The sequence below is a fragment of the Mobula hypostoma genome, chromosome 13, assembly GCF_963921235.1.
Source record: "Mobula hypostoma chromosome 13, sMobHyp1.1, whole genome shotgun sequence".
Classification (NCBI taxonomy): domain Eukaryota; kingdom Metazoa; phylum Chordata; class Chondrichthyes; order Myliobatiformes; family Myliobatidae; genus Mobula; species Mobula hypostoma.
The window spans coordinates 83451894-83474260 of NC_086109.1; the positions used below are offsets into that span (position 1 = coordinate 83451894).

At 38.8% G+C, this 22367-nt stretch overlaps 1 long non-coding RNA gene across 2 annotated transcripts in view; it reads left to right on the forward strand.

The window, feature by feature from the left end:
- Nucleotides 1–22367, forward strand: part of LOC134355742 (uncharacterized) — a 109924-nt gene that overhangs the window by 25722 nt on the left and 61835 nt on the right. For both annotated transcript variants that reach the window (XR_010020167.1, XR_010020168.1), the window contains exons 2-3: nucleotides 13080–13170; nucleotides 15441–15713. This is a non-coding gene — a long non-coding RNA (uncharacterized LOC134355742). The remainder of the gene's footprint in view (nucleotides 1–13079; nucleotides 13171–15440; nucleotides 15714–22367) is intronic.

Below are 22367 nucleotides of genomic sequence, written 5' to 3' on the forward strand. Positions count from 1 at the left end.
CTCATTAAGCCAATTGGAGAGGGCAGATAAGGAAACAAGTCTACGCCACGGCATTATTTGGGAACTATTAGCCACGAGATGATTCAATCTCGAACTCGGTGGAGACTCAGATCAGTTACTTGGAGTCGTGTGCTGTGTTTGCTGCTTTCATGCACTTGCTCTCCAAGTCTGAGCCCGATCAGAGGCCAAAACACATCTAAGATGTCAGAGGCCTCCCGTGTGAGTAAGCACTTCACCACTGAATCACTGAACCTTTTTGCATGGGAAGACGTAAAAACAAACATTGCTGATGCATCAGAAGAGCACCTCCTGCAATATGTCCTCACCCCTCAGTACATAAGTGAGACTATCAGCAGCATAACCCTAGCATAAGCATATTTTAAACTTAGTGAACCAATGTGTAGGGCCAAGATGGATAACGAGAGAAAGGAATTAGGTTTTGCGATTGAGCAAATGAACTGTATTGCCTTCCCTCTGCTAACGACTAAAGAAAGACTAGTATGCAGGGTGGCGTTCTTCAGCTGGGAAGTGCCCACAGGTGTTAACCTTGCTCAGGCTAGCTCAGCCCATCCTCTCCACTTCTTGCCCTGCAGTTGATAGCTGCAATCTTTTCTTTTTGAAGAACAGGTTGAACATGATTGAGGGACCATGGAGAGTAGAATCTTTGATTTAAAAAAAAGAAAGGGATTATCTTTGGGGGAAAATTCAAAATGTTTTTCTGTGAACCAGAAGTGGTTTGAAATTGAGTGACTCCACTGTGCAAACATAGTGGGTTCTCATGTTATGTTTTTTCTCTCTCGCTGCTGGCCTATAATCCCTCTCAGGCCTGGAGCTCAAAATTGGAATGTTTCTTACCCACATTCCTTAACACTTCAACCCAGTACCTCCACAATAACCAGTTTCTTTCTCCTCTATGTTGTACTGTGAGGAGATTTTAATAATCAATAAGGGGGAGGGCTGTGAAAATCTGGCTTCTTTGTGCTATTTTAATTCAATTGAAATCTCTAGGCCTCCGCACTGAATAGTGGTATTGTGTCCACTTCATCTAGGTCTGATTGACAAGTACTGCTTAAAACTCAAGAGTCTCTGTCCATTTATTAAGTATGTTACTGAATTTCTTGTTAATGATATTTTCTCACCAGACAAGCTTGCACCCGTTCGATCCTATCTAAGACACATGTTTGTTTGTCTATGCAAATAACTCATGCACCAAATGCCCCAGCTGATTCATACCCCTAATGCACATTCTAGATGAAAGCCTTATACTCAAATCAAATTTAAAAAGGGAACGGAATTTGCATTTTCTTTAAGTACTACCCAGGGCTTCTGCAGGCTTAGTCACTTGCCCCCATTGTGCAGGGAAGCACCTGTGATAATGCTTACAGTTTTGGCATTTAGGGATTTTCTTTTTGAATATTTTTGCTTTTGATATTTTGTGGACAATTCTCTGGAACAGCTCGATTTTGGTTAAGTATAGTTTGGCTTGTTGGCTGTAACATGTGCCCAGATTATTGAAAAATAATGTTCGCCAAACTAAAGTGTGAAGAGTTGATATCTTTCAGTGATGACGTGTGACCTCGTCATCTTTTACCAAACACTAAAAGAGAGAACACTGATCACATTGTTGCAAAAGTCCAGGACTTTTCTGTTATATGATATAAGATGAATGCATTATGTACATTTATTTAATCAAATGGATATACTGTGGGTACTTAGGTCCACTTTGCTGATGTGCCCACAGTTAGGGAGCTGGGAATAATTCTGGGCACCAAGAAGATGTTCAGCAAAAATTTTCAATATAATACTCTGACACCACTGGTTAATTTATAAGGAGAGATTACAGAACTAGGAATACACACAATGTGCTGGGCGAACTCAGCAAGTTAGGCAGCGTCTATGGAGAGGAATAAGAAGTCTCAATAGATTCTGCCTAACCTGCTGAGTTTCTCCAGCATATTGTGTGTGTTCCTCAAGATTTCCAGCACCTGCTGAACCTCTTGCGATTATATAACTAAGATTTAAAAAGCATTTTGATTGGAGCTTTTGAGATATTAAGAGGAAATGATAGGATAGATAATGAGAAACCCTTTCTACGTTTCCAGGTCTTGTGGCAGTCTTTTAAAAAATAGGAAGAGCCAGATCCTTCAACTCTGACAGATCCACCTCTGATTTTAGAACCTTCTTCCTCAATGACAATTATTAATTTTAAATATGGGATTGATTGATTCTTGGTGATTCAATGGTACACTTAGGGGATATAGGTAAAATCTTCTGTAGGGATACAGGCCACAGATCATTGAATGGTAGAACAGGCTCATGAGGCAAAATATCTTGTATTCCTCTGGAATCACAAACACAAGAAAATCTGTGGATGCTGGAAATCCAAGCAATACACACAAAATGCTGGAGGAACTCAGCAGGCCAGGCAGCACCTATGGAAAAAAGTAAACAGCCGATGTTTCAGGCCAGTTCTGATGAAGGATCTTGGCCCAAAATGTCGACTGTTTACTCTTTTCCATAGACGCTTCCTGGCCTGCTGAGTTCCTCCAGCCGTTTGTGTGTGTTTCTTGGATTCCTCTAGTCCTGGATTCCTAAGCATGGATCTCCTTTTAAACTTGGTGAATATTGGTTCTTTCAATTCCGTGAGAGATCACTATGTCCAAATTGGCTTTTGTGTTCCCATCATTGTAAGAATGCCAATATTTTAGACTTAAAAAATATTATTGAGTGTGAAGTATTTTAGGATGTTGTGTTGTGAAAGGTGAGATGTAAAAACAGTATGTTTCCTGTTGTGTACTTAAAGATAATATAGATTAAATGCAAATTAAAGCTTCATCTTCACTGACAAGTATTTTTAGGTCAATCATAAGATTCTTAATTGGTCAGGGCACGAAGGGATATAGGGAGAAGGCAGGAGATTGGGGCCGAGAGGAAAATTGGATCAGCCATGATGAAAGGGGGCGCAGACTTGATGGGCCAAATGGCCTAATTCTGCTCCAATATTTTATGGTTTTATAAGTTAGTTACAGAGTAAATCTCATTGCATATATTGTGCAGTGATATTCCCAAATGAGGGAACTGTAGAGGCTTGCTTTTCATTATGCATGACAGAAGTCTTAAGAGTAGCATAAAGGGCACAATACTGAAGGCAAGGCAGATGACAGGGGCTCTGAAGGATTAAAGTAAAGCATGTTTGAAAGGACCTTGGTTGGGTAAAGAGCAATGGGCAGTTCATACGCTGACAGATGTTGAAAGGTGAAAGGCCTCAATAGAGTGGATGTGGAGCAGATGTTTCCTACGGTGGAAGAGTCTAGGACCAGAGGACACAGCCTCAGACTTAGAGGGCCATCCTTTTAGAATGGAGATGAGAAAGAATTTTTTTAGTCAGAGAGTGGTGAATCTGTGGAAGTCATTGCTGTGGAGGCCAAGTCTTTATGTATATTTAAGATAGAGATTGATAGATTCTTGAATGGTCAGATATGAAAGGATACGGGGAGAAGGCAGGAGGTTAGGGCTGAGAGGAAAATTGGATTAGCCATGATGAAATGGCGGAGCAGACTTGATGGGCCAAATGGCCTAATTCTGTTCCTATATCTTATGGTCTTTTGGTCTTATATTCCTATTGAGAAGGCAAAATAACTGAAGAGCACTTGGGGACCAAGAAGAAATTGGAGAAACTGAGAAGTGAATGAACGAACTGAGAAATGGGGATTGCTCATACTGGGTTATAGATGAAGAGTATTGGGTTGATACAGGGAATATAAAGGAGCTAAAGAACAAAGGTGAGCATGTCTGGAACAAGGGTATCAAACAAGCCTTTACACCAGGCTAGTGTGTTAAGAATTAATTTAAATTTCTAGAAAGTTGAAGTTTGTAATCTTGCAAGTAGAACATTGGACGGGTGCAGGCTTGTGCAAAGAGTGTGGATTATGGTTTCACTGGCAGAAGAAAAATAATCCATAATTCAGAGCTGAAGGGAATTATTCTTGGTGATGTTTGGTTTTGGACAGAAAATTGTATTTGACCTTGTGTCGGTTATCTCTGAGCTCAGCTGGAAGTTTCAGTCAGAATAGTAATAGAGGCACTTAAGAGTTTGTAGAAAATGAGAGACAATTGCTTGACTTTTGCAGGTAGTTGGCTAGAGGACATTTTGTTTCATTCGTGCCCTGTGAAATACAAATTCTGTTGATGAGTTGTCTATTATCGTCCAAAGCATTTTGAAGCAACTGTATTTCAGAATGTTCAGTTTTTTTGTTTTTCAAATTACTGTTGTTTTGCAACCAATTTCTGTGCTGCTAAACTACACAGAAAGCAAATGAGATAACTAAATTATGTATCTTCTTTACAGCTTTTTTTTTGTAAGGGATGAGTATTTGCTCAGGCTTTGGGAAGAATTCCTACTCCTGAATCAAATAATTTAATGAGATCTTCCATCCAAATAAGCAAGTGATAATCCAAGGTTCAGAGTAAATTTATTATTAAAGAATGTATATGTCACCATATACTATCCTGAGATTCATTTTCTTGCAGGCATTCACAGAAATACAACAGAATCAATGAAAAACTACACTCAAACAATGACTGACAAGCAAACAATGTGTGAATGAAGACAAATTGAGCAAATACGATAATAATAATAATAATGAATATATAATACTGAGAACATGATTTGTAGAGTCATTGAAAGTGAGTCCATAGGTGTGCAATCAGTTCAGTGTTTAGATGTGTGAAGTTATCCATGCTTCAGCAGCCTGATCTTTGAAAGGTAATAACTGTTCTTGAGCCTATTGGTAAGGTACCTAAGCCTCCTTCCTCATGACAGCGGTGAGAAGAGGTCCTGTCCTGGATGGCAGGTGTTCTAGATGTTAAATGCTGCTTTCTTGTGGCAGTGTTCCTTGTAGATGTACTCAGTGTTGGGGAGAACTTTACCCATGATGGACTGGGCTGTATCTATTAATTTTTGTAGGCTTTTCCATTCATGGGCATTGACGTTTCCATACCAGGCTGTGATGCAACCAGTCAGGATACTCTCCATCATGCATCTATTGAAGTTTGTCAGAGTTTTAGATGGCACGCTAAATCTAAGCAGACTTCTAAGCATTCATCTGTTTATTATCTCAGACAAAGCAAAACTAAATCAACATTGACCTAGAGTATCAACTTTCAGATTCATTTCTCAGATTTGGTCATCACTGGCAAGTAAGATTAATGTAAAGGAAAACTGCTGCAATATTTCCAGCTGGTGTCTCCAACAGCTAGCAGATGAATGGATATGTGGAATCCCGATGTATGACAGAGGTGACTTCTATGAGCATGGTGATGAAACTATTGTAAGTGAGATAATATCTCAAGATGTTACCGATAGGCATGAAAGACACAAATATGATTGTCATTGAAGAGGGTGAGATAGTGTATTGTACAATCATGCAGGATCATGAAGAATGATAAGGCATGGTCACAGTCTAATGGTTGTTGACTTTGGGAAATGTATTTGTGCTGTGGCAGAATAGCAAACTCATAGGAGGGGATCGAACAAAAATAATGGAGAACTTGTGAGCATAATTCGAAGCATTTTAATAGTAGACATTGCTTCAGAAAATTTCCATTTTCTGGTAGCTATCTGTATGAAATAAAGGTTTTAAACTCTCTTTATTGCATGTGATTATTTGTTTCATCATTATCTCTGTTATTCAGTTACTTACTGCTGTAAACCATTTACATTTATTCTTCTTCTTACTGCCTATTATGCTACTGGCATTTAGGACAGCAATGAAGATCCTCCAGAATCTCTGTGGTGTTCAGGGCTTCCCTCATTGAGTCAGTAGCCTTTGTAAAACACTTACATTTACTTTGTTCATTTCTTAATCAGTTGCAAAGTTTTATCAGATTTCCATTTTGGTTTTTTTTTTCAGTTCCTTGGTTACAATAGCATTTTCTTCTAAGTTTGACTTCCACTACTGATAAAGCTACAGCTGGCTAGAAATTAGTGGGTATTTATAGAGGCTCATCTGTCAGACAAGCAATTGGACGAACAAAATTTTTGCTCACCAGCTTTCTTTTAGGGAGTTCAGTAGCTTGAGTGCCCTAAGGCATCATGAACTAATCAATAGATCTCTCCTTCATACGCTTTGTCATTGCAAAATTAATTATTCAGGATTGGGGTCAGGATAAGCCCATTTGTTGTGGGGTAGACACAGGATGGGATAAGAGATGAGTTTTGGAAATGCAAGGCTGATGGATAGAAGGGTTAGGGAGATGGTTGGATGTCACTGATTGTAATGTTATAACCATTAGTCATGTGGTATGATCGGTAGATAGAGGGTGTCATCCTTGGCTACGAGGTTGGCTGGCTAGTGGTTAGGGAGAAGATGTGGTACAACTCAACCAAGGGTTTTGAGCTCAGATGAGCTGTGGGGTGGAGATCTATGAAGTTAAAGAACTACTGACTGATTACCTAGTTATTAGAGACAAGCCTTATTCACTGCTTTGCATACCTACCATCCTCCATATGTAAGCAGGACAGGTACATGGAGGAACTAGAAACAAAGTGACAAATTGTAAAACTCACATGAAATCCTAGATCTTATTTTCCACTCAAATCGTACCATGTTGTACACAAAAACCTGGCACTATGTATCCAATTACTTAGCAGTTTTACTTTCAACTGGGCTAAATAATCCCTCCTGTTTTGACAATTCAAGTCTGTGTGGAGCATTTCAGATAAGACCAAACTGGCATGAACAGTTTTGAGTGGCAAGTTTAGTTTATCCCATCCGTTGGCTGGGATAAACTAAACTCCCATTCACAGGAGTACATTCAGCCAGAGACTCATTCCACCGAGATGCAACACAGAGCATCATAGGAAGTCATTCCTGCCTGTGGCCATCAAACTTTACAACTCTTCCTTTGGAGGGTCAGACACCCTGAACCAATAGGCTGGTCCTGGACTTATTTCCTGGCATAATTTACATATTACTATTTAACTATCGTTTTATTGCTATTTAATTATTTATAGTGCAACTGTAATGAAAACCAATTTCCCCCGGGATCAATAACGTATGACTATGACTATGACTATGATTTTGTAATACCTGGACCTTTCTTCTCTTCTTTTGAACTGTAGTGATTTCAAGCACAAGGAACCTTTATGATTTAACCCAATTCCCTCAAAATACAGTTATGACTAACTCAGAACATAGTAATTTAATTCTGTCCATCCATCGAGCTGTTTGATTCGAAAGGTTAGCAGTGGAAACTTGGTAGTGCTGTATCAGTGTTGATCTTTAGATGAGGTTATGCATAAAAGTGGAAATTTTAACATATAGTTAGCTTAAATAGATGTTTCTAGAGATGTACACTGGAGAGTATACAGGCTCGTTTCGTAACAGTCTGGTATGGAAATACCAATACCCAAGAACAAAAAAACCTATATTAACCTATATACAGCCCACACCATCAGAATCGGAATCAGATGTAATGTCACCTGCATCCTAAATATGTTGTGAAATGGGTTGACTTCTTGGCAGCAGAATAATGCAATACATAATAGAGAAAAAGATGCAAATTACAGTAAGTGTAAATATATATATATATATATATATAATAGTTATCTAAATAAGTCATGCAAAAATAGGAAATAAAATAAAGTAGTGAGGTCATGTTCCTGGGTTCAATGTCCATTTAGAAATCAGATGACAGAGGGGAAGAAATTGTTCCTGAATCATTGGGTGTGTGCCTTCAGGCTTCTGTATCTCCTCCCTGATGGTAGCAATGAGAACAAGGCATGACCTGGGTGACGGGGGTCCTTAATGTTGGATACTGCCTTTTTCAGCCATCTACGGAGGCTAGTAATCATGATGGAGCTGACTAAGTTTACAACTCTCTGCAGCTTGCTTTGATCCTGTGCAGGAGCTGCAGAACACCCCTCCATACCACCAGACTTGGTGATGCAGCCAGTTAGAATGCTCTCCACCATTAAGCACATCTATGTGGAGTACTGTCACAAGAAAGTAGCATCCATCATCAAGGACCCCCACCATCCAGGCAAGCTCTCTTCTCGCTGCTGCCATAGTGAAGGAGGTTTAGGAATCTTAGATCCCACGCCACCACATTCAAGAACATTTATTACCCTTTAACCGTCAAACTCCTGAACCAGTGTGAATAACCTCAACTTTGAACTGATTCCACAATCTATGGACTCACTTTCAAGGACTCTATATGTATATTTATTTACTTATATATTATTATTATTTTTTGTAATTGCACAGATTGCCTTCTTTTGCACATTGGTCGCTGTCAGCCTTTGTCTGTCTATAATTTTACATTAATTGTATTGTACTTCTTTGTTCTACTGTGAATATCTGCAAGAAAATGAATCTCAGGTAGTATATAGGATGACATGTATATACTTTGAGAATAAACTTACTTTGAACTTTAAATATGTCAATTTATGTCCCAGAGATATTTGATAAAGAAGAAAAATAAAACATGTTTTTTTGCTTATGTTATGCAAAGACTATTAATGGTTAGTGAATAATAAAAAGTTTAACCTTAAATTACATGTCAAGCTTTACTAGTTATGTGTCAAAGAAATATTGTTGATTGTTTTGTTGAAGTAGAATAGAAGTGGGATCATGTGGAGCGTAAGCACATGCATCAGAAAGAATTACACTTGTCCCAAAATAAGCATTTTATAACAATATTATCTTTGCTGTCAATGCCTTTTAATGCACAGCAGCTTGTTCTAAGCCATGTTATTTCAAACACCTCTTGCAGATTTTAAACTCTCTTGTATATAACTTGTAATTTACTTTGCTACTGTGATAATTATAAAAGTGATAGAATGTTAGTTGTACACACATAAATGCTAACTCTTGATAATTTATTTATTTATTGATATAAAGCACGGAATGGGCCCTTCCAGCCTTTGAACTGCTCTACGTAGCAACCCCCCGATTTAATCCTAGTTTAAATACAGGACAATTACAATGGCCAATTACCTACCCACTGGTATATCTTTGGACTTTCGGAGGAAACCAGAGAACCCAGAGGAAAATAAGGGCTCAAAGGTTATGGGGAGAAGGCACGAGAATGTTTTTTTTCATTGAGATACAGTGTGGAGTAGGCCCTTCTGGCTCTTTGAGCCACGCCGCCCAGCAATCCCCAAATTTAATGCTAGCCTAATCACAGGATAATTTACAATGACAAATTAGCTTACCAACTGGCACGTCTTTGAGAGGGATGATAAATTAGCCATGATGGAATGACCTAATTTTGCTCCTGTGTCATATGGGTCTTATGGTCTAACTCATAACCTGAAATTGTGAAGCACTTTCCAATCTGTAAAGTTCCAATTTCAAGCAGAATTTAATTAACTGCAATTAGATCTAAAAGGAACATAGCTGGCTCAGAATAGCAAAATTAATAAATGCCAGGTGAATTTCCTTAGAGGAGCCTCTGTCTGATAGTTATTCATGGAAAATGTTTTCTACTATCTAGACTTGCATGTGGAGAGTCGTCATTTTGTGGAGGTACTTGTAGATAGTCATAGGCCGTGGACCAGATCTCAGCTGAGAGACCCAATCTATAACTGGAGAGAAAGTTTTAAAGAGGAAAGGAAATTCTGAGTAATCTCATTTTTGGAGAAAATAGATGCATATATATTTATATTGTATACTGCAATTATTTTGTCATTTCTTTTGTAAAATGATACTAAAGCTCAAGTGAAGTGAACTTTCTATGAACTTGGCATATGAATCTTGTATTAAGTTGCAGTGACCTAATATGTATGAGCAAATAAAATTGGTTCTGTTTCAAATTGTCAATGATCTCTGTGCCCTGAACTCACTTAAAGCCTTTAGAGCTTAAGAGTAAAGATACCTGAAGTGTTAAGGTGGACTCTTCTCCATCTTCAGCCCTCAGAGTATCTAGAGTATTAGTTATCTGGTATTGACTACATATAGTGACAAAGTTAAAAACACCCAGTTCATGTTATGTTCATTTAATACATCTTGTTACCCAGGAATTGGTGAGGCCATATTTGTTGTGTTAAATGAATACTGTGTGCATTTGAAATTGAACATCAAGTCATCCAAAAAGTCATAAATTTGGAATGTCTTTGCTTTAAGAAACCTTTTACCATGGTATACACACACAAAATGCTGGAGAAACTCAGTAGGTCAGGCATTATGAGGTATATAGAGTAAATGCAAGCAGGCTTTTTCCACCTGATGTTGGGTGAGTCTAGAGCCGGAGGTCACGGGTTACGGGTGAAAGGTGAAATGTTTAAGGGGAACTTCTCCACCCAGAGAGCAGTGAGAGTGTGGAACGAGCTTTCAGCAGATATGGTGGATGTGGGTTTGATTTCAACATTTAAGAGAAATTTAAATAGGTACATGTATGGGAGGGGTATGGTGGGCTATAGTCCGGGTGCAGGGTCAATGAGACAAGGCAAGTTAATACGCTGGCAAGGACTAGATGGGCCGAAGGACCTGTTTCTATACTGTAGAATTCTATTACTATGACTGTATTGATGGAAAGGAATTAAGTTTTACCCTGGTTTACTCATTTTTAAGTTAGTATTAAACCCCAACCTTCATTTCATGTTTTGTAATTCCTTACAATTTAGAAGAAAGCCTCTTTGGCCCATCAAGTCTATGGCAGTTCACAGAGGAATCCTATTCTTCCACCAGTTTTCTCTGTAACCCATTCTCCATGCATTCACTGCATTACTAATTACTCACTGGGTGGTAGAAGTACCAAATGGGGAAGAGTTAGACTGCAAGATTATGATGGTGTGAGATATGGAGTGGCAACGTTGAGTGGAGGAGGGGAGGAGGGCATGGAGCTTCCGGCCAGACTCCCTGGGCATGGAACAGGCTGACTGCACACCTTTCCCCATTGGCAAATGATCAGCATGGCAAAGAACAAAGCTGCTGCGTGGTACTGATACATGATCACAGAAATCTTGATCTCTAGGAAGGGCTGCAAACAATTAAGTTCCATTGATGGCTGTGGAGGCCACGTCACTGAGTTGCTTAAAGTGAAGTTGATAAGTTCTTGCTTTGTAATGGCGTCCAAGGTTATGCGAGAAGGCAGGAGAATGGGGTTGAGAGCGATATTAAATTACCCATAATGGAATGAGAGAGCAGACTTGGTGGACTGAATGGCTTAATTCTGCTCCCACGCTACTGTGCAGAAGTCTTAGGCATATATTAATAGAGAGTTTGCCCAAAGACGTTTGCCCAGAGCTCTATTTGTCAACGTGGAGCAGAGAGCGAGTTTGTAAATCTGGCGTGTGTTAAGGATATTGGAAATGGTAAAGGTGGAGCACCGTGGGAGGGTTGTAACACATGTGGCGGAGAAGGAGTGCCAGGGACAAAAAGGGAAGTGTGGGTGCAGACACACCCAGCCCTGAGACACCAGGCAAAGTAATTTGGTGCCAAGCAATTGGCTTATTGATCATAACAGAATGTCTGTCTGGTGCTTCCCATCCCCTCCCCTCCGCTTTCCCCTTTTCCCAAACACAATTCCCCTCTCCCTGCCCCCTTCCCACTCTCAGTCCACAACAGAGACCCATATCAGAATCAGGTTTATCATCACTCACATATGTCATGAAATTGTTTTTTTGTGTGGTAGCAGTACTGTGCAATGCAGTACTGTGCAAAAGTCTTAAGTACCCTAGCTATATATATGTCTAATGTTTCTTATAAAAATTACTTAAGATAACTTTTTAAAGCATAAGTGAGACATCTAGGAGAACACTGATTATATTTACTCCTTATTACAGAGTCACAGAGTCACAGAATAATACAGCATGGAAACAGGCCTTACGGCCTAACTTGGCCATGCTGACCAAGATGCCCATCTAACCTAAGTCCAATGTCCCCATGTTTTGCCTATATCCCTCTAAACCTTTCCTATCCATGTACCTGTCTAAGTGTTTTTTAAATATTGCTATTGTATCTGCCTCAACCACTAACTTTGATAGCTCATTCCACATACACCACCCTCTGCAAGAAGAGGTTGCCTCCCAAGTTCCTTTCAAAATTTTCTCATCACCTTACATTTATGTCCTCTAGTTTTTGATTAGAATAAATGTAGCACTGCAGTATTCTGTTTTTAGTGTATGTGCTCATCTTTCTGTCTGCTAATATGTTCTTCATTTTTTGGATCATTTCTCTGTGAGTTAACGATCAATTTCTGCCTGTAAGTAATTGATGGAAGCATGGTCGCCTGATGATGTTTTGACATGCGCAAAATTTAATGGCAAGATGACATGGTGTTAGGGTGGATCATGACAGGGCATGCCTGTCAAGTTTCCTTATAGGAGCAACCAATAGAAGTTACGCACAGATATTTCAAATCACATTTTATGTACTTTTTATACATAAAGTCTAGGTTTATCATTGTCACATGTACCAAGATACAGTGAAAAGCTTGTCTTGCATCCTATTTATTCAGATCAAATCATTACACAGTGCATTGAGCTGGAATAGGTAAAACAATAACAATGCAGAATAAAGTGTAAAAGCTTCCGAAAGAGGTGCAGTGTAGGTAAAAGATAAAGTGTAAGATCACAATGAGGTAGATTATAAGGCCATCTTACTGTACAAGAGGTCTATTTGAGTGTTTGATAACAGTGGGCTTGAAGCTGTTCTTAAGCCTGGTGGAACCTGTTTTATAGATTTGTTGGGAGGGAGAAGGGAAGAAGGAAGAATGTCCAGGGTGGGTGTGGTCTATCATTATGCCGGCTGCTTTACTGAAGCAGCAAGAAGTATAGGGAAGGTTCATAGAGTGGAGGCTGGTTTCTTGTGATGCGCTGTAGTGTTGTTAGTCTAATTCAATTTGAAGTTGTGTACTCCCATCTAATGTTTACTCTCTCCATTGTGTTTGCCTGCCTGCACAATTAAAGCCACCTCCCTCCTCGTTACAAACTGGGTAGAGGGTAGGTGCTTTAACTTCACAGCTTGGGCCATACTTAGAAACCAAACAGTTCTTGACTGGATTTCCATTGTAAACGTGAATCTCACAAGTTGGTTTGGCATTTGTTGTTTTTTCTCTCTCTCTCTCTGATTTAGACTTGCTGAAGGAAACTTGGAAGAACTGGAGGGGTGCCAAGTCATGAACATTAATCAAAAATACAAATGACATCGCTCATCATTACATCAGGTAAAGAGCTCAGAGGCTGGGTTTAATAAGTGGCCAACAATGACTCTCATCAAATGCCCAGACTTATTCATAAGCCCCTTCCCCCCCAGCCCCTACTGAGAACTGTTTCACTCCATTGTGCAGCTGTTGTCTAGACTAATATCTCAGCACAACCTTCATTTCACTAAACAGTTAAATTACTTATGTCGAATTAAAGCCAAGCCATTTATTTTTTCAGAAAAAAATTGGATTAGGTGTTTTATTTATTTTTGAAAATAAAATTCATTCTTATTCCTTCCGCTCCTGGTTTGTACTCAGATTCCAAGGTGAACTGATATCTTTGAGTACTTTACCCACCATGTTCATTCATTTTGTGTGTGTGTGTCTGTGTGTGTGTGTGTGTAAGCTAGCTAACAAAGTATATACTACAGTTAAACTTGATCTTCTGCTCATTTAGAGTTTGAGCTTTTTCTAGTGGAATAAAAACTTGCATTTAAATATCATCTTTCACTTATTTTGGATGTCCCAAAGCACTTTATAACTACAGTAGTAAATTGAGGTAATCCTGGAACCTATAGACTGATGAGTGTCATCTCAGTGGTAGGAAAGTTACTGGAGATTTATGATCTAGGATTTATGAGCATTTGGAAAACCTTGGCCTAATTAGGGATAGTCAATATGGCTTTGTGCAGGGTAAATTGCTTTTTACTGACTTAGTTGAGTTTTTCGAGTTGACAAAGGTGATTGATGAAAATAGAGCTGAGGATGTTGTCTACATAGATTTTAGCAAGGTGACTGACAAGGTCCCTCATGGGAGGCTCATCCAGAAGATTAAGATGCATGGGAAGCATTGTGAATTGGCCATTTGCATTCAGAACTGACTTGCATAGAAAGAAAACAGGGTAGTGGTCGATGGGACATATTCTGACTTGAAGTCTGTGACCAGTGGTGCTCTGTATGGGTTAGTATTAGGACCTCTGTTGTTTGTGATAGAAGTAACTTACCAGAATGAAACTGTGGATGGGTGGGTATGTAAGTTTGCAGACAACACGTTGATTGGTGGTGTTGTGGATGGTGTAGAAGACTACCCTGTGCTGTACTACCCTATGTTCTACATTCTGGAGTTTAGGGACTATTGTGATGCAGGAAAACCTTGAGGCACTTTATGTACAGTAAGCTTCCATACCCTGCTACACCTTTGGTTTCACTGACATCAAGGGAGGAGAATGGACTGCTCATAATTGTGTATAGGGTTAGACTGCGGCCAAAGGCAAATGTCACCCTCTCTCAAGCCACAGGTGCAGTCAGCGTACACTAGAGCTATGAAAAGTATGTATAGCATAGAGGACTGGGTATTAATCATGCGGATTGCTTCATTCTGGATGGCGCCAAGCTTTCTGAATATTTGTGGAGCTGCAACCATGGAGATTTTAATGTTACATTCTTCAATTTGTCTTGACTTTGGAAAGTCAAATACCAAAATTTTGGGAGGCCACAGGTTAAGTCACAGGTTATAAGTTCCTGATCGACACTTGTAGTTACTGTTTCAATGCAACGGATTGTTGAGCCTTTCATCAGTAGTGACTAATGACAAATTGATGATGGGGACCCAGTGGTAGTAATGCCATTGAATGTCAGAGTCCCATTTCTGAGTATTGTTCAAATCTTGCTGCATGCCTGAATGGACTTCTTAATTTGCCAAAGAGTGCAGATGGAAATGTGTAACATCCAATAATTGGTGAACACCTTGCATTTTATAGAGAGATGGAGAGAAGTCATTCATAAAACAGCTAAAGATGGTTGTGCCTGCAACACTGCCCGAGGCAATTCCTGACACATTCCCCACATAGCAACAGTGACTAAAGTTCTAAAGTATTTAATTGGCTGTCCTGAGTACATGTGAAAGGTGCTGTATAAATCAGTTTTTTTTTACTTTATTGGTGTTATCACTCAAACAAGATAAATATATCTTCACTGAACTCAAAAGCTGAAGCAGATTCATAGTTATTTTAATACCAAGATTATAATCATTAATAACTTTCTTTAGCCCCTGAAAATCTTAAATTCTGAAGTTCATATTCCAGACTTTTTGAAGCAGATTTTATTATTAATTTTGAAAAAATGTTATAGAGAGAAAGGATTGTAGGATAAAGAGAAGAATCCTATTCCCGTTTTGGTCTAGCTTTCCTCAACTTCTCATTCCCAGAGAATCCTATGTCATTGTTGAACAGAACCAGGACTGGTTGTCAAATGTTTGAAAGAATAACAGGATCATTGTTCCTTTCTTCCAGCAGTTCCTTCGATTAAGAAAACATATAAGCCTTCAAATCCTCTCTCTGAAGACCGCAATTTCTTTTGTCTTCCCAATGAGGCAGTACTTCTGAAGATGTAAACCTGCCACAGAGCACCATGCTGGAAGACGAGTGGGATGCCCACATGAATGGCCAGCTGGAAGCCATTTTGTGAGAGAAAGAGGGAGAGAGAGCTCTTTGCTTTGCAGCCATCTTGAGTTTGGGTGGCTGCAGTTTCTAAAATGGATGTAACGCCACTCACTGTGGCATAAGGTAGGCAACACAATTCTCAAATCCACTAACACTTCCCCCAGAAAAACTCTGACACCCCCACTCCCCACTCCACTTTGATCATTTCACTAATTACCTAAGCAAGGAGTGATAAATGTAGCTCGGGTGACCCAATCCTGTCGCCCGTAGTCTTTCAAGCAGATAATCTGCCCTCAATTTTAATTGAATTAACATTATTTCAGAATTCTTTGATCATTCCTTTTTATAAATTAGTGATGAATAGCACGACCTGCGTCTCTTCAGTAAATGCAAATAAACTGTTTAGGGATTTTATCGAACAATTGATGCTGTGTAAATAGTAGTTAAAGAGACATTATCCCACTTTCCTTCCTTCCTTCCCAAACTTAGATTTTAAAGGCATAAGACAATTTTAAAAACAGCGCCAGACATTAAAAATCAAAGAATTCTATTTTTAAAATATAACTTTGAATAACAAAGAAAGGTTGATAAGAATTGATGAAACAAATTCAGTCACTTTGATTCTTGGAGTTATGTGAATTTTTACCGAATGAGCTTACTTTTTTATGACTGCATATGGATATATTTTCAATAAATAAAGAACAGTATAGCACTGGAACGGGCCCTGTGGCCCATGATATTGGGCTGACCAAATTAAGCTAATGACACTTCATCACTTCTGTCTGCACATTGCTGACATCCCTCCATCCTTGTATATTCATGTACCTATCTAAAACCCTTTTAAACGTTTCTACAGTATCTGCCTCCACCATCAACCTGGCAGCGCATTCCCGGCACCCATTGTCCCTGTGTAAAATAAAATATGTCCCACACTTCTCCATTAAACTTCCCCCCACCCCCTTACCTTAAGTGCATGTTCTCTAATATTAGACAACACATTGTGTGTACTTTCTCTTTCGGTTTATTGCTCGTCTCATGAAGTATTTTCGCTGGCCTCCAGATTTCAGTCTGAGGCTGGGACCTTGCTTAAATGCTATCTCTTTGGGTACAAACCTAGAAAGTGAGTGCGACCAGGGAAACAACTACGTGGGTTGTCACATACACGTACAGTTCTGACCTTGTGTAATTTTTAACATGGAGCTCGGGGGAGCGCAATCTGAACCACGAATGTCAATTCACTCTATTGCCCCTCCAACCTGACCTGCAAATCCTACCCTCTTTACTTTGTGGGGCTGGGTCTCATAAGAATGTTTTCTTTCTGAAATTGATGGATTTCAACATTTACCACAAGCGACGATTCCACATAATGTATTTCAGCAAGTTAATGTAATCACGTGTCTTGCCGTCAATGTTAACCTTTTGAATACTGAAGCTTAGTGCAGAGAATTTGTGTGTTATACAAGGGAGGACCCATGGCTGCAACAACTGATGCTTCAAAGGGTCAGAAGAATCCTAGCAACCTGTCATAGCAACAGCATGTGTCTTGCATCACGACATTTTGTTGCATGGGGAACACGATTAAAATATTTTCTTAAGTATTGTTGACTTCAATGTACTGAAAATATGAATGATTCTGCATTAATTTATGGAGGTTTAAAAATCAAAGCGAGCCTGCCCAGATTCATAGCACTATTTCCACAAACACTGGCTTGCTATGCCCGCTGCTTACCACCTTTTGCTAAATCTACTAGATTTTTTCTGTACTCCTTTTTATGCAGGGAACCTCCCTCAAATATTCATTCTCTGCGTGCATACAAGAAATACTAGGTTACAGTCAAGGGTAGGAAGTCAAACTATTATACACAGTGGCCACTTTAATTAGGTACCGGAGTGGTCTGTTGCTGCTGTAGCCCATCGGCTTCAAGGTTCGATGTGTTGTGTGTTCAGAGATGCTCCTCTGCACACCACTGTTGCAACACGTGGTTATTTGAGTTACTGTCACCTTCCTGCCAGCTTGAACCAGTCTGACCCTTCTCCTCTGACCCCTCCCATTAAAAAGGTGCCCGCAGAACTGCCACTCACTGGATTTTTTAAAAAAATTGCACCATTCTCTGTAAACTCTAGAGACGGCTGTGCACAAAGATTCCAGGAGATCAGGCGTTGCTGAGGTACTCAGATCACCCCGTCTGACACCAACTATCATTCCATGATCAAAGTCCCTTCTTAGATCCCGTTTATTCTCCATCCTGATGTTTGGTCTGAACAACAACTGAACCTCTTGACTGTGTCTGCATGCTTTTATGAATTGAGTTGCTGCCACATGATAGGATATTTAGATAATTGCATTAACAAGCAGGTGTACAGGTGTACTTAATAAAGTGGCCACTATGTGTATATTATTTCCATCTAGGCTTCGCATAGTGTGGATGTTGCGTGAGTACAGTATTAGATGCAGCAATAATATTCAGCTCTGACCCAGAACACCTCACTTGGAGGATGTACAGTACTCTGCAAAAGTCTTACGCATATATATTTAGCTAGGGTGCCTTAAGACTTTTGCACAGTACTGTATTTGTCAACGTGGAGTGGAGAATGAGCTTGTAAATCACAGGCTCCATGTGGGAACAAAGGATGCTGGGAATGGTGTGGGTGGAGCACCATGTGAGGGGTGTGAATTAGGTAGCAGAGAAGAAGTGCCAGAGATGGGGGTGGGCTGGTGCGAGTGCAGACACACCCAGCCCTGAGACATCAGGCAATGTGATTTCATTCCAAACAATTGGTTTATTGATCATTACAGAGTGTCTCTCTGGTGCTTCCCACTCTCTCCTCTCTCCCTTGCCCTTTTCCCAACCAAGATCCCTCTCCCCCTGCCCCCTTCCCACTCTGAGTCCACAATCACTCACCTATGTCATGAAATGTGTTGTTTTTTTGTGGTAGCAGTACAATGCAATACATAAAATTACTATAGGACTATGCAAAAGTCTTGGGAACCCTAGTTTATGTATATAAATATATATATATAGATAGATAGATATACCTAAGACTTTTGTGCAGTCCTGTAGTATTGTTTTCAGCTTGAAACGACAGACAGAACAAGCCCCACCTTCGAGAAAGGAGGATTTGTAATCTATCAACAAAAAGTTTGTCGGAACTTCACAACAAATATCAGACTGTTCTATCTGAGTAGAGCTCATTGTTAATATCAGGAACAAGCTGTTTGTGATGCATAACCTGCTTAGACCTAGTAAGCTTTGTTCTGAATACTTAGAAAATGATGAAGGCTTGAACAAGCTCCCTTGATAGCTCAATATATTGGCCCTATCTCTTACAAATGGAGCAATGCTATGAAAAATATCATGCTGAAAAACATGGGAAGGCTGAAATTTTAAAATGAAACAGGAATTTGACACATTAGGGGGGCATGGTAGTGTACCGGTTATCATGTCACTTTACCTGCATTCAGTTCTCATCTCTGTCTGTAAGGAGTTTGCTCCTTCTGCCCATGGCCTCATGGGTTTTCTCCAGGTGCTCTGGTTTCCTCCCACATTCCAAAAACCTATGGGTTAGCAGATTAATTGGTCACATTAGTGTAATTGGGTGGCACCAGCTTATTGGGCCAGACAGCCTTGTTACTGTGCTATGTCTCTAAATAAATATGTAAGTACATTACACAATCTTCCAAAATGTTCATGAAAGGAATTGGCTATTGAGCTCAAATAATTTTGGGAAAGGCATCGCATGGAAATATTTTCTGTGTTTGTTTGAAAGAATAATTTTCTAGTTTTATCCCACACTGAGTAAGTAATTTCTCAAATCTTAGCAATAGTTGCTGTAGATTTCAGGAATCATTTTGCTCTTTTGTGCTTGAACTGTAGTGGCAAAGAGTATGTTCTGAAGAGGGAGAATCCTTTCCTATATGCCTATATGATGAAAGACTAATGTAATCCAGCCTGTTTTATGAATGCTATTTGTTGGAACCTAAAGGCCTACCATGGAAGAATTGTTGGGATTTTCTCATTTATTTTTACACAACCAAATACAACTATTTGCATCTAATAAATAATAACATTTTGGTGCATTTCTTCAAAGTAAGTTTTTGCCAGTTGAATATCATACAAAATCTAGGGAGATGCAGGAATCATATTTTCAGTTTGTAGATATCATAGGATCCGAGAGGTTGTTTCAGTTTTGCTCTAAAAATATTGTTTTACAAAAATAACAATGCAATTAAAGTATTTTCACTGGGGACTGGCAAAATACATGGGAGATTAGTGAGTAGATGTGGCTGCAAGTCCTCCAGTTTTTCACCAAGTGGAATATTTAATGTTGTGTTTTGTAATTTCAAAACATTAAACTAATTCAAAGGAAGACACAGGAGTCCAAAATGTGAGTCTAACTATGAGTTTACTTTAACTGAGGCACACATATATCACGTGGTAGAGTGATGACATATGCATTTTTACATATAACTTATAATTAATTATTTAAGTGATCAAGAATTCTTTATCAAACAATATATATACAAGATTACTCAAATATAACAAATATTAAATACTCAACCCTCCCTGCTTCGGTATAAACTCCAACTCAACAGAGAATGATAATTTCACTGATAATTTCTTAAACAATCTTCAAGCAAAAATTTGTGTCATTAGCTGTAGAGTTGGCAATATTGAACTTTAGCTCACAGAACAGTTCAGAAATAAATTTAAAGCAGAGGTTTATAGGTTATTGATCAGTAAAAGTGTCCAAGATTTTGGAAAGAAGGTAGGAGAATGGGGTTGAGAAGGAAAATGAATCAACCATAATTGAATGCAGGCCAGACTCGATGGGCCGAATGTCCTAATTCTGCCCTTATGTCTTATGGTCTTATAGTCTAAATCCCAAACTCTGAGAGATTATTTCCTGGTATAGCTATTGTTCCATTTTGATGAATGAATACGGTAATGATACAATAGTTGACAACAATAAATAGTCAGTGGGAAGTTGATTATGCTAGATAGCTGAATTTACTTCTGTCGGTTACCATGGAATGTTATACTTAGGATTTATAGACCCACTGGAAACCAGATCACTACCTGTACAATACAGCAACAGTCAAGTATCAATCAATCTCTCCATAAATGACTGTGCACTTATTAAAATGTCCCCTGAAAATGAACAAAAGTTGAAGCTGAAATGTAGTTCCATTTTTAATAACCTCACCTGGTCTTACATTAGTTAGTAATCTATTGGCATGTGCTTCAGTGTAAATGCCAGCTGTTTGCTCAGAAGAGGTATGTAGAGCTGTCAAAAAGATTGTGTGAATAAAATGCTTCCAACAGACTTATTTGCAAAATTTTACTTTTATTGACATGAAAAATAAACCTTGGCCCATTTGTTGGTAGTAGTGGACAGGTTTCTCAATCCTGTGGTTTCTGGTGTTTCCTTGCATTCATTTCTTGGTTTCACAAAAAAAATGTAAAGGTTTTTAGTAGAGATAGAATCCTATAATATAAAAAAGAATATGGGATTTTGCAAATCCGCAGAAATCAATTCACATACATAATATATCTTTTGCTGCAAGTTGTGATTTATTTTTGGTGCAATTGTTATATTAATCAAAGAAATAGAAAAATTACTGAATGCCAATCCTTATTGCACGGGTTCCCAACGCAAACGGGGATGCTGAAGCGATGATCTGTGTTCCAAGGTTGTAAACATCGGCCTTGATCACACGGAGATTATCAGGGAAAGAGAGGGAGAGGGAAGTATAAGCAATGAAACAACTGCTTCTAATGAACGGAATCCTGACAAGCTGCTGTACATTAACATAATTACATGGACTTAAGAGCTTGGAGCCGCTGGCTAGCAGATTGTGCACAAACAATTAAAACAGCAGCAGCCCCTTTTCATATGCACTTGCAAATATGATTTTTTAAATTTTGTATGATTCAGAAATTAATTTAAAATTTAATTTTGAAAATAATGCATGACATTTATTTTTAAAAATCATTAAAGCCAATCATTTCCTTTTTTTTCCTACTATATTTGGCAAACCAACCAATGAAAGTGTAAGTCAGAAATATTTTAAACTAAAGCACGGCCCAAAAATCATTAAGGTAAATAGTTTGTAATAAAAAAGAATTGCTGGATTAAAAAGCAGAAGGTTATGTGCAAAGGAAGTAGCAGAAGCTTGCTTTATGGTACATTATATGCATTGTAACCTAATTCATATGTCCTTTGGAAAAAATTCCATTTCTTTATTTTAAATCACTATGTCCACTTAAAACTGCAATCTATGTCCCTCAAATTTAGCTTCACAGAGAAAGGCCTTGAATCAAGGACATGTAGGTGTACATTTCTGTTGTTTAAAAGCCGAGTTTTGCATCCTGTTGGTCTGAACACAAGGACAGTGAAACCCACCTTCACATTCGACTCACTGTAATGATTAGGAATAATTATTTTTAATTGCCTGCTCTTACTGTTAGTTTTAAAGCAGCTGATGTTCGTTGCTGACTCTGTGCTTTTCATAGTCTGTTATAACTATTATGCAAATATTGCAAGGCTTCCCCCAACACCCCACCCCATCCACCAACATTTGATTTTTTTTTTAACTGTTTCAGCAGATATGTTAATGAAGCTCCTTCATTATTTTTCCTCACAGGAGAAAAATAAATCAAAAGATATTTTGCAACGGAAAATTATCTCTCTATCAGCTCTTTGGTTCCTGTATTTAGAACTGATTAATCAAAAGCATGAGGTAGAACATTTATTCAGTTGAAAAAGCTATGGAGT